This window comes from Sus scrofa, chromosome 8, assembly GCF_000003025.6.
Source record: "Sus scrofa isolate TJ Tabasco breed Duroc chromosome 8, Sscrofa11.1, whole genome shotgun sequence".
NCBI lineage: Eukaryota > Metazoa > Chordata > Mammalia > Artiodactyla > Suidae > Sus > Sus scrofa.
The window spans coordinates 77896711-77907158 of NC_010450.4; the positions used below are offsets into that span (position 1 = coordinate 77896711).

General features: G+C 41.2%; 1 long non-coding RNA gene across 1 annotated transcript; it reads left to right on the top strand.

Moving 5' to 3' along the window:
* On the top strand, positions 918 to 9473 carry LOC102163359. Its single transcript, XR_002346401.1, has 3 exons — positions 918 to 1107; positions 2125 to 2244; positions 9166 to 9473. It is a non-coding gene; the product is annotated as an uncharacterized LOC102163359 (long non-coding RNA).

Here is a 10448-nt window from a genome sequence, read left to right on the forward strand (position 1 = left end):
ACATAATGGACCCTAATAATACTCATTGGATCAGTAACTAATGGTAGACAACATTGGTGTGTTCCCAATCTTTTGAACTTAATGGATCAGTCTAGCTTTTCAAAATAATTTTGGGAATCAACATGATCGCAATTTTAAAATCTCACCAATCTATATAGCAAAACCAAAAAAAAGCTGCTGTTTTCTATTAGCATCATTTCATTTTAAAATTATACTTTGATTCCCGAAATAAAAATAAAGAACATATCCTCTAAAAAGACAGTCCCTTTTTTTTTTTTTTCTTTTTCTTTTTCAGCTGCACCCAAGGCTATGGAAGTTCCCAGAGATCAATTCCTAGTCACAGCTGTGACCTTTGCCAAATCTGCTGCAATGCTGGGTCCTTAACTCACTGTGCTGGGCCGGGGATTGAACCAGCAACACCACAGAATCGAGCTGGATTATTAATCCACTCTGACACAGTGGGAACTCCCAAAAAGTCAGTCCTTTTAAATAAATAAATTAGCTTTATGAAAAACTCTATAAACCTTATTTTTCTTGTCTCATAGCAGATTATTGAATACTAGTGACCAGTGGAAATCAGTGAGTCCTTCCAAATATAACATTGAGTCTAATAAATTCTGTTTTAATTCTATACTTATAGTTTCCTTGACTGAGTTTACTTCATAGGGGCCAATTCACTAGTTTAAAATTTTCCAAATGGAAAATTTATACAAGTTCCCATTGTGGTGCAGTGGAAATGAATCCAACTAGGAACCATGAGGTGGCAGGTTCAATCCCTGGCCTTGCTCAGTGGGTTAAAGATCTGGCGTTGGCGTGAGCTGTAGTGTAGTTCTCAGAGGCGGCTTGGATGTGACATTGCTGTGGCTGTGGCGTAGGCCAGCAGCTGTAGCTCTGATTCGACCCCTAGCCTGGGAGCTTCCCTATGCCACAGGTGTGGCCTTAAAAAGCAAAGCAAAAAAAAAAAAAAAACAACGAAAAACTGAGCTTGCCTTCTCTCTAAATTGATTCCTTTCCTGCCCAGGAGTGAAAGAGTGACAGGGAGGCATCAATGAAGTCAACTGCATCCAGTTTATTCTGGAGACACCAGACCTAAAGGACTTGTCAGAGGTGTGGATTCCAGTCCTCAGCTTCATCTTGTAATGAAAGCTTTTTAAATAAAATTTTATTTCCCTGGCACTGTTACATTAAATGGTGCAGTTATAAGTTTAAGATAAATTATATTGACTAGAAGACAGCATGGGGGGTATGAAATCAGTTCACTGGGTCTCAACCATCTAAGAATTTCAAAACTCTGAATAAAATGGAACAGAGGAATATCAGAAAACAGCAAACTTAGTAAGCTGTCGTTATTGTTTTATTAATTTTCTTTCCATCTGTGACTAATCTATTAAGTACCTCCAATGATTTTTTTTGAATTTTGATTTCTGGTTTTTATGTATAAAAGTTTAGTTCTTTTTCAGTTTATGTCACTTCTTTAAAATTTATTTTTTGATGAGGGAACATTAATTTATAAATTTTGTAAGTTTCTGTAGTTCCCGATTCTTTCAGACATCTTCAATACAGATTTAAACCCAAGAAGCCTAATTGTGATGGGCATCTGAAGGGGGCCAGTGGCCTTGTAAGCTCTCTGTTAACTGTGTGCCTGAAGCTCTCTATGGGTAGTGTCAGAATTGAGTTAATTGTAGGACACCTGGCTGGTGTCGAAGACTTGCTTGTTGCTGTAGCAGTGCCCCCAGCCCCACCCCACGTTTGCATGAGTTCCAGAATTGCTTTATTGCCTTCCAGTCTAAACACTTCTGATCACATTAACTTTTCTTTTCAGCTACAGCCCATGGTTGTTCTTTTGAACAACATACTTTCTCACTGGAACTCTGCACATCCTTACAGGCTTAGCTTTCTGTGACTCTGCCCAGAAAACCCTAAGCCTAGTTCAGTGTGCTGTTTACTTTCCATGGCAGTATTTCCCCCAGCTTTTTCAACTCTCCCTGTATTTATGACCTTGTGTTGTCCCCTCTCACACTGACTCTGGGTTTGATAGTCAAGGGACATTAGCCATTATGACTCGAGCAATGGCTTGAAAAATGCTGGCACATCTATGGGGCTTGCTCTCTTTCTGCTCTTTAGAACACTGAGCTCACTGAGTGAAAAAGCCTGAGCTAAGCTGCTGGAGGAGAGGGCATCTGAAGCAGAAACATCAAGTTCCAGCAGAGATCTCTCCAGAACAATCAACCCACCAACGATCAGGTATTTGGAAAAGGTGATCTTAGATCATTTAGTCCAAATGAGCTGGCCCAGAACAGAAGAACCACCCAGCTGACACAGAATTATAAGAAATAACAAACATTTTTTGTTTTAACTATCTAAGTGTTGGGAGAATTCGATTTGCAGCAAAAACTAACATGCATTTTCCCTACCCTTACATCTACCCTCACCGTCCTGTCATGATTAGAGAAAACTGCACGTTTCAAATTGGAACTATTAGAAACTAGTGGTGTCACATCTCAGTTGCATCTTGGACCCCTGACAGTCCTCTTACTTGTCAGCTCCCCTTCCTCTTCCTCTCAGTGTGTGATGATGCCAGTCCCTCACCATGTTTCTCCTGTCCCCAACTCAGCTGACCCCCTATCACTTGTAGAAAATGGCCTTGTTGCCTGCTTCAGATAATGTGGGGCTTGCAGCCGACACTACAGATTCTGGGTGTTTGGGGAGTAGGATGAGAAGCCACTACCACACTGAGTGCTCCACACAGCAGAGGAGGGACCCTGGCTGCTGTGTGGAGCACTCAGTGTGATAGAGCAAGTGCAGAATCAAGAAGTTAAATGGGATGGTGGTAGCTCAGTGTAGGGAGACAGAGGAGGAAGTGCCTAGGGTGGAGAGCACTGGAAACAGGACACAGTTAGTGGAGACTAAGATGCAGATGACATCCTCTGCACGCGTGAAGTGCAGTTGCCCTGGTGGAAGGACATAGTGAAGATTCTGGCTATATTTTGAAGATTAGAGTCAAAAGAATTTGCTGATAATTGATGTGGGGAGAAAAAGAGGAATCAAGCTTAATCACATTTTACTATAAGGATTTTTTCGGTAATTCGTGCTTACCTCCCCCACCCCTTTCTGGGAAGAAGGCAGAGACTATCCTAAATCTCCCTTTTTATATACTGGTTTTTGTTTCTGTCTTATTTTATAGCCACACCTGTGGCATGTGGAAGCTCCCAGGCCAGGGATCGAATCCGAGCAACAGCTTCGACCTATGTCCTTTAGCCAAATGAGCCAGGCCAGGGATCAAACCCATACCTCCACAGCAACCCGAGCTGCCGCAGTCAGATTCTTAACCCACTGCACCATGGTGAGAAGTCCTTTTGTATAATAGTCCTGAATGAACAAATGAATGATCCTGGGCCTCACTCAGTGGGTTAAGGATCCAGCATTGCTGTGAGCTGGGGCGTAGGTCACAGCCTCGGGTTAGATCTACATTGCTGTGACTATCGTGTAGGCCAGCAGCTGTAGCTCTCTTTCGATCCCTAGCTTGGGAACTTCCATATCCCATGGGTGCAGCCCTAAAAAGACCAAAAACAAAAGTGAGCATAGCATAAAGAACTCTCATTGTAGAAGTGTTCCGGATGGTATTATGAAAATGTTCTCTATTTCTTCCCAAAGCACGGTGATCAGAACAGTACATGTCAACAAACCATGATAAGATGGCCATGAGATAAGGAGCTTTTGACAGAATGAAATAGTTTATGTCACTGAACAAACTGTTGAGTACAGTTGACTATTTTTTTTTTCATAGTAAAACTTTGTTGAGGAAGTAGTATGCTGATTTGCATTCTGTCTTAAGCTCTTATCTTTTTGCCAATTGTCACCTTTCTTGCACTGTGGCAAAGGGTCAGCTGGATTCCCTGAATTAAGTAGAATATTTTATTAGACATTAAAAGTCTGGAAATTTTCTTAAGGCACCAAGAGGTTCTTCAGAGTTATGTAAGGGAGGTGATGTATTTGCAATTGGGAAGATAGTTTTTTCTGAAAGGACTTTAAAAAGTTTAAAGGCTGTGGGAGTTCCCTGGTAGCAGGTTAAGGCTTCACATTTGTCACTGCAGCAGCTCGGGTCACCACTGTGGCGCAGGTTTGATCCCTATCCTGGGAACTTCCACATGCCATGGGCATGGCCAAAACAGTTTAAAGGCTACAAGACATAGCAGAAAAAACAGGATTTTGAAGTCAGACCTGGTTTCAAATCATTGCTCTATCACCTGCTATGTGACTTTAGATTGTCTTTGTTGTCTTGCTGGTAAGTGGGAATAATACCTACCTCCAAGAGTTATTGTAAAGTTTAAATGATGAAATATATATTAGAAGCCCAGCACAGGGATTAGCACCTCGTAGGCACTCAGTAACTGTTAACTCTCCTTTTCTCTCTCCCTGTAAAATAAATATCAGACTTACCATCCAGCTTTTTCTCCACACTTTTGCCCACCACGCTTTATGTCTACACCTCTCTATCCTCAACCTTGTTAGATGTTGCTCTTAATGGAGTTGTTTCCCGGCCTGACTCAGCCTGTGTGGTTTGTTGTGGCCAATAGGAAGAAGGAACTTGTCCAGGAAGCAAAACAAGAGAATTGGGAAGGAAAGCTGAGATCAGATCTATATACGATGATATTAGTGTCATTACAGAGTATAGGAGTACACCCAGCAAGATTCTTTATTACCTTGCTGTCACTAAGAATAGTACACATCCGAGGCACACTCAACATTTTTTTTTTTTTTTTTTTTTTTTTTTTTTTTGCTACCCAGACAGCCATTGCTGCTGGTTTTAGGGGGAAATTGAAACTACTTCCTTACATAGTAAGAGTATAAATAGTGGCACTTCTCTGGTGGACAACATTTCACTAAGTGAGCATCTAAGCTAGAACTTAGTATTATCACTATTTGGTATCATGTAGATCTGGGTTCAGTCTCGCCTTATCACATAGTGGCCTGACTTGAGAAAAGTTTTTAATCTTTCTGAACTTGTCCTCACCTTATTCTGTTAGTTGGAATTTGAGTTCAAGGCCACCATCTTGCACGACTCCAAGGGAGTGCCACCCACATCAACTGCACAGGGTATTAAGCAACAACTTGATTCAGAAACCATAACAAGACTTTAATAATAGTGGCATAAATAAGGTAGAATTATTTCTTATTCATGTGGCATTCCAGGTACACACAGTCCAGGGCTGAAGCCTAGTCTCCATACTAGGGCCTGAGAGGTTTCATCTCTCTTGCTGTTCTACATCCATAATGTGTTGGTCTGGACCACGTGGCCCAAGATGCAAAGCTAACATTTAATCCAGCAGAGAGAGGGGAAAGCCAAGAGGAAGTGTGTTCCTTTCTGTGCAGAATTCCATCTTCAAGTTCCATGTACCCACTCTGCTTCGGGCACGTTGAAATACTTAGCCATAAGAGAAGCTGGGAAGTGTCGACCTTAGCTGTGTGCCCATGTGCCTACCAAAAATCCCATTACTTTTCAAAAAAGGCAGAATGGATATTTAGGAACAATTAGTCGCTGTCTGCCTTACTTGTAAATTGCTTTTGAAAATTAAATGTTTGGAAAGTAACTGACATAAAACATTAAAAAAAAAAGTTGTTTTCCATTCTCCTCACCCTTTTACCCCAAAAGGAAATTTATTTCCAACAACCATTCATTAGCAATATGTTTACAAGTTTGTAAGAATTATAGGGAATTCCCTGGTGGCTCAGAGGGTTAAGGATCTGGCATTGTCACTGTTGTGGCTTGAATCGCTGCTGTGGCACGGGTTCAATCCCTGGCCTGGAAACAATTCATGCTGTGGGACCAGCCAAAAAAAAAAAAAAAAAAATTGTAGACTTTTTTTTTTTCTTAACTGGCCAATCATTCTTTGTTAAAATGTGGAGCACTGTGCATGAAAAGTTCTACAGAAATAAAAAGCTTAGAAACAAGGAGCACCAGAAAGAACCTTGACTGGGCTGATTTTGGTCAGAAATTTAATTTATAAGAACTGAGTGGGAGGAGTTCCTGTTGTGACTCAGCGGGTTAAGAACCCGATAAGTATCCATGAAGATGTGGGTTTGATCCCTGGCCTTGCTCAATGAGTTAAGGATCTGGTGCTGCTGCAAGCTGTGGCATAGGTCAAGGATGTGACTTGGATCTGGCTGTGGTGTAGGCTGGTGGCTATGGCTCTGATTTGACCCCTAGCCCAGGGAACTTCTATTTGCTGTGGGTGTGGCCCTAAAAAGACCAAAAAAAAAAAAAAAAAAAGAGAGAGAGAGAGAGAGAAACTGAGTGGAGTAATGAAAATGTTGGTAAGCAAATTTATGTGAGCAGCTCAGGGGACCCCATCTTAGGGTCCAAAAGCTGAGAGTTTTTTTGCACTGTCACTTAGGGGATAAATCAGTGGTGCATGGAAGAAACTACCTTGGTTCTGGAGGGAATTTAGTCTGGGCCTACCTGGAACTATTTCTGATTAACAGGAGAGAATGGGTCTGTTTCTGACCCTTGCAAAGGAGAGTAAACAAAGAATGATTTTAAAGAAAATTCATTCACCCACACATTTATGTATTTATTTATTCATTAGTGGTAGGTACTGTGAAAACAGAGGAAATAAAACATAGCCTTTGCCCTCAAGACTCTTATGGCCTGGCCTGCTAAGGAGACTGGGTCGTGGCATCCTATGTACATACACATGACCTGTATGTGGATTCTGCTCAATAACACCTTCAAACGGTACAGTAATACAGCAACATATATGTACCACCATAAAATCTTTGAATTATGAAGACCTTGAAAATATTGTGCATGATGTTTAAACTTTTGGTCAAAATAAATATCCACATACACACTTCCTATCTTTAGCTCCCCAAATCTATCCTGCAGGTAGCATGAACATCCTCTTAAATAGGATCTCTGAAATGATGCTCACTGTAACAGGACTTTTTTTTTTTTTTTTTTTTTTTTTGTCTTTTGAGGGCTGCACTCACAGCATATGAAGGTTCCCAGGCTAGCAGTCCAATTGGAGCTGTAGCCACCGGCCTAGACCACAGCCACAGCAGGATCCGAGCCCATTCTGCAACCTGCATGACAGCTCATGGCAATGCTGGATCCTTAACCCACTGAGCGAGGCCAGGGATCGAACTCTCATCCTTACAGGTACTAGTTCAGGTTCGTTAGCTGCTGAGCCATGACAGGAACTCCTGTAAGAGGATTTTTACTTGTAAATCAGATATTTACTCATTCAGTAGTATTAGCTAGATAGTATGACCTTTATCCTCTCAGTACGTCCTTTGTTTTGAGATCTCCTCAAAAATTGTGGTAACTATGTAATTTGCAATTAACTGACATGGCTTCAATCCCAGCTACCCACTGACTAGTCCTGTAATCACAGGCCAGTCACTTAATCCCTCTGAGCTTTAGGTGCCTGCAAAAAGGAGATAGTCATGCCTGCCCTGCCTGCCTCACAGGATTATTGCCATGCCTTCAGTAAAATTAAAGAATGCAGAGAAAACAGTGATTCTTTTTTAAATTGCTATAAGTCAGACCTTGAGCTTACATCAGCATCCAGAGTGATATTTAAATTGCAACCTAATTTTTCTGGGCACCTTGAAGATGAACTCAGACTGAATTTCTCTTTTTCTCTGCTAACCTACCACATAACTTCATGTTTTCTATTCCTATTCGTGTTTCTGCACTTTTCCTTCTCAATAATTGTTAAAATGAGACATTGTTTATTTACCAGGACGTTGTTCCTGGTAGTTATACTGAAAATATGGAGAAAACAGCTTTTTTAAAATATTATGGCAGTGAGAAAGAAAATTAACATTGCAGAGGTCCTGACCTGATAGTAGAATTATTTACATTATCTCCCTTCATCTTTTACAGTCTTCAGATCAACACTGTGAGATAGGACTATTAAATGAGGAAACAAGACTCAGTGGTTAAGTGACTCGATCCCAAATCACACAGCTGTATTTGTGGAGCTAGGGTTCAAACCAAGGTTTGCTTACAGAAATTAAATTTTTCCCTCTAACAAATTCTGAGGTGATTTTGCCTCTGCTGGTCTTGTACTGTTTTGAGGACCACTGGGTATTCATCATCTAGTACTTATAATACTATATTCAGCACTGGGTTGGAGAAGTTCCCATTGTGGCTTAGTATCCATGAGGATGTGGGCTCGATCCCTGGCCTCACTCACTGGGTTAAGGATTTGGTGTTGCTGTGAGCTGTGGTTTAGGTCTCAGAAACAGCTTGGATCCCAAGTTGCTGTGGCTGTGGTGTAGGCCGGCAACTGCAGCTCCAATTCGACCTCTAGCCTGGGAAATTCCATATGCTGCAGGTGCTGCCCTAAAAAGCAAAACAAAAACAAACAAACAAACAAAAAACACTGGGTTTGGAAACCCAGCATATGCTGGCTAGGAAACAACTCAGGTTCCCCTCTTGAAACAAACACACTCCATGTATGTGTGTGTTCTAGAAAATAGAAGAAAAAGAAACACATGAGACATATAGGAAATAAAAATGACAAATATAAATGCAATTCAGTAACATTACATGTGAATGGCTTAACCAATTCAATCAAAAGGCAGATATTGTCAGACTGGATTTTTTTTTAAAGATACCCTACAGGGAGTTACCCTTGTGGCTTAGTGGAAACAAATCTGACTAGCATCCATGAGGATGCAGGCTCCATCCCTGGCCTCAATCAGTGGGTTAAGGATCCAGCATTGCCGTGAGCTGTGGTGTAGGTCACAGATGAGGCTCGGATCCTGAGTTGCTGTGGCTGTGGTGGACGCTGGCAGCTACAGCTCGGATTCGACCCCTAGCCTGGGAACCTCCATATGTTATTGGTGTGGCCCTAAAAAGACTAAATAAATAAATAAATAGAAAAGGCATGGGAATGGATATATTATACAAACAGCAAAAGAAACTAGAGTGACTAATATTAGACAAAATAGACTTCAAGTCTATTAACAAAAAATAGAGATAAAGAGGGATATTTCTTAATGATAAAAGGGTCAGTCTATCAGGATGCTACAACAATTGTAAACATACATGCATCCATCAACAGATCATCAAAATAGATAAAGTAAAACCTGACATAAATGAAGGGAAAAATGATTCTATGATAATAATTGGAGACTTTTATATTCCATTTTCAGAAATGGCTAGAACTAGGTGGAAGACCAATGAAGAAGTAGAAGACTTGAACAATGCTATAAACAAACTAGATCCGATAGAACATCCCAACCAACAACAGCAGAATACCCAGTCTTCTCAAATACACATGAGAAGTCCTCCAGGATAGATGATATGCTAAGCCAAAAACAAACCTTAATACATTTAAGAGGATGGAAATAATACAAAGTATGTTCTCCAACAAAGTGTTGATGAAAATCAGTCAGTCTAAGAAATAAATAGGAGAGAGTTCCCATCGTGGCGCAGTGGTTAACGAATCCGACTAGGAACTATGAGGTTGCCGGTTCGGTCCCTGCCCTTGCGGGTTAACGGTCCAGCGTTGCCGTGAGCTGTGGTGTAGGTTGCAGATGTGGCTCGGATCCAGCGTTGCTGTGGCTCTGGCGTAGGCCAGTGGCTGCAGCTCCGATTGGACCCCTAGCCTGGGAACCTCCATATGCCGCGGGAGCGGCCCAAAGAAATAGCAAAAAGACAAAAAAAAAAAAAAAAAAAGAAAGAAAGAAAGAAATAGGAAGTGTTTATTCGGGCTAAATTTGAAGATTAAAACCCAGGAAAGACATCTTAGAAAGCTCTGAGAACTGTTCTGCCCCTTAGAGGTCAAGTCACAGTTATATAAGCTTTTTTTGAGACAGAGGGTTGTACATCAAATGGCGTATTATTGACAGTTTACAGAAGCCAGATCTGAGTGTTGTGACCCCTTATCATGCAGGAATGTTACTGAAATTCCCGTTGTGGCTCAGTGGTAACAAACCTGACTAGTATCCATGAGGATGAGAGTTCAACCCCTGGCTTCACTCAGTGGGGTAAGGACCTGGCATTGCTGTGAGCTGCAGTGTAGGTCGCAGATTCGGCTCTGATCTGGCATTGCTGTGGCTGAGGCGTAGGTCAGCAGCTACAGCTCCAATTTGACCTAGGAACTTCCCTATGCAGCGGGTATGGCCCTAAAAGACAAAAAGGAATGTTATCTTTAAGGAGTTGTCTTGGGAGAATGTTTCTCTTTATGGTTGAGTGGAAATTTCTGCCTTTGGGGAAGGTTTGGTTGATGCATACTACAGATAAACAAATGCACAATGGAGAGAGAGGGAGGCCAGGAGGCAGAAAACATTTTGTTTAAATTTCTCTTGTTTTGCCATAAAATATGAATTTTATTTCATAAAAGAAGGGATTAAAATTAGAAAACAGAAAGAATTTAGAGGAACTCACAAGTATTTTGAATCAAACCACAAACTCCTAAATGCCCAAAGAGTCA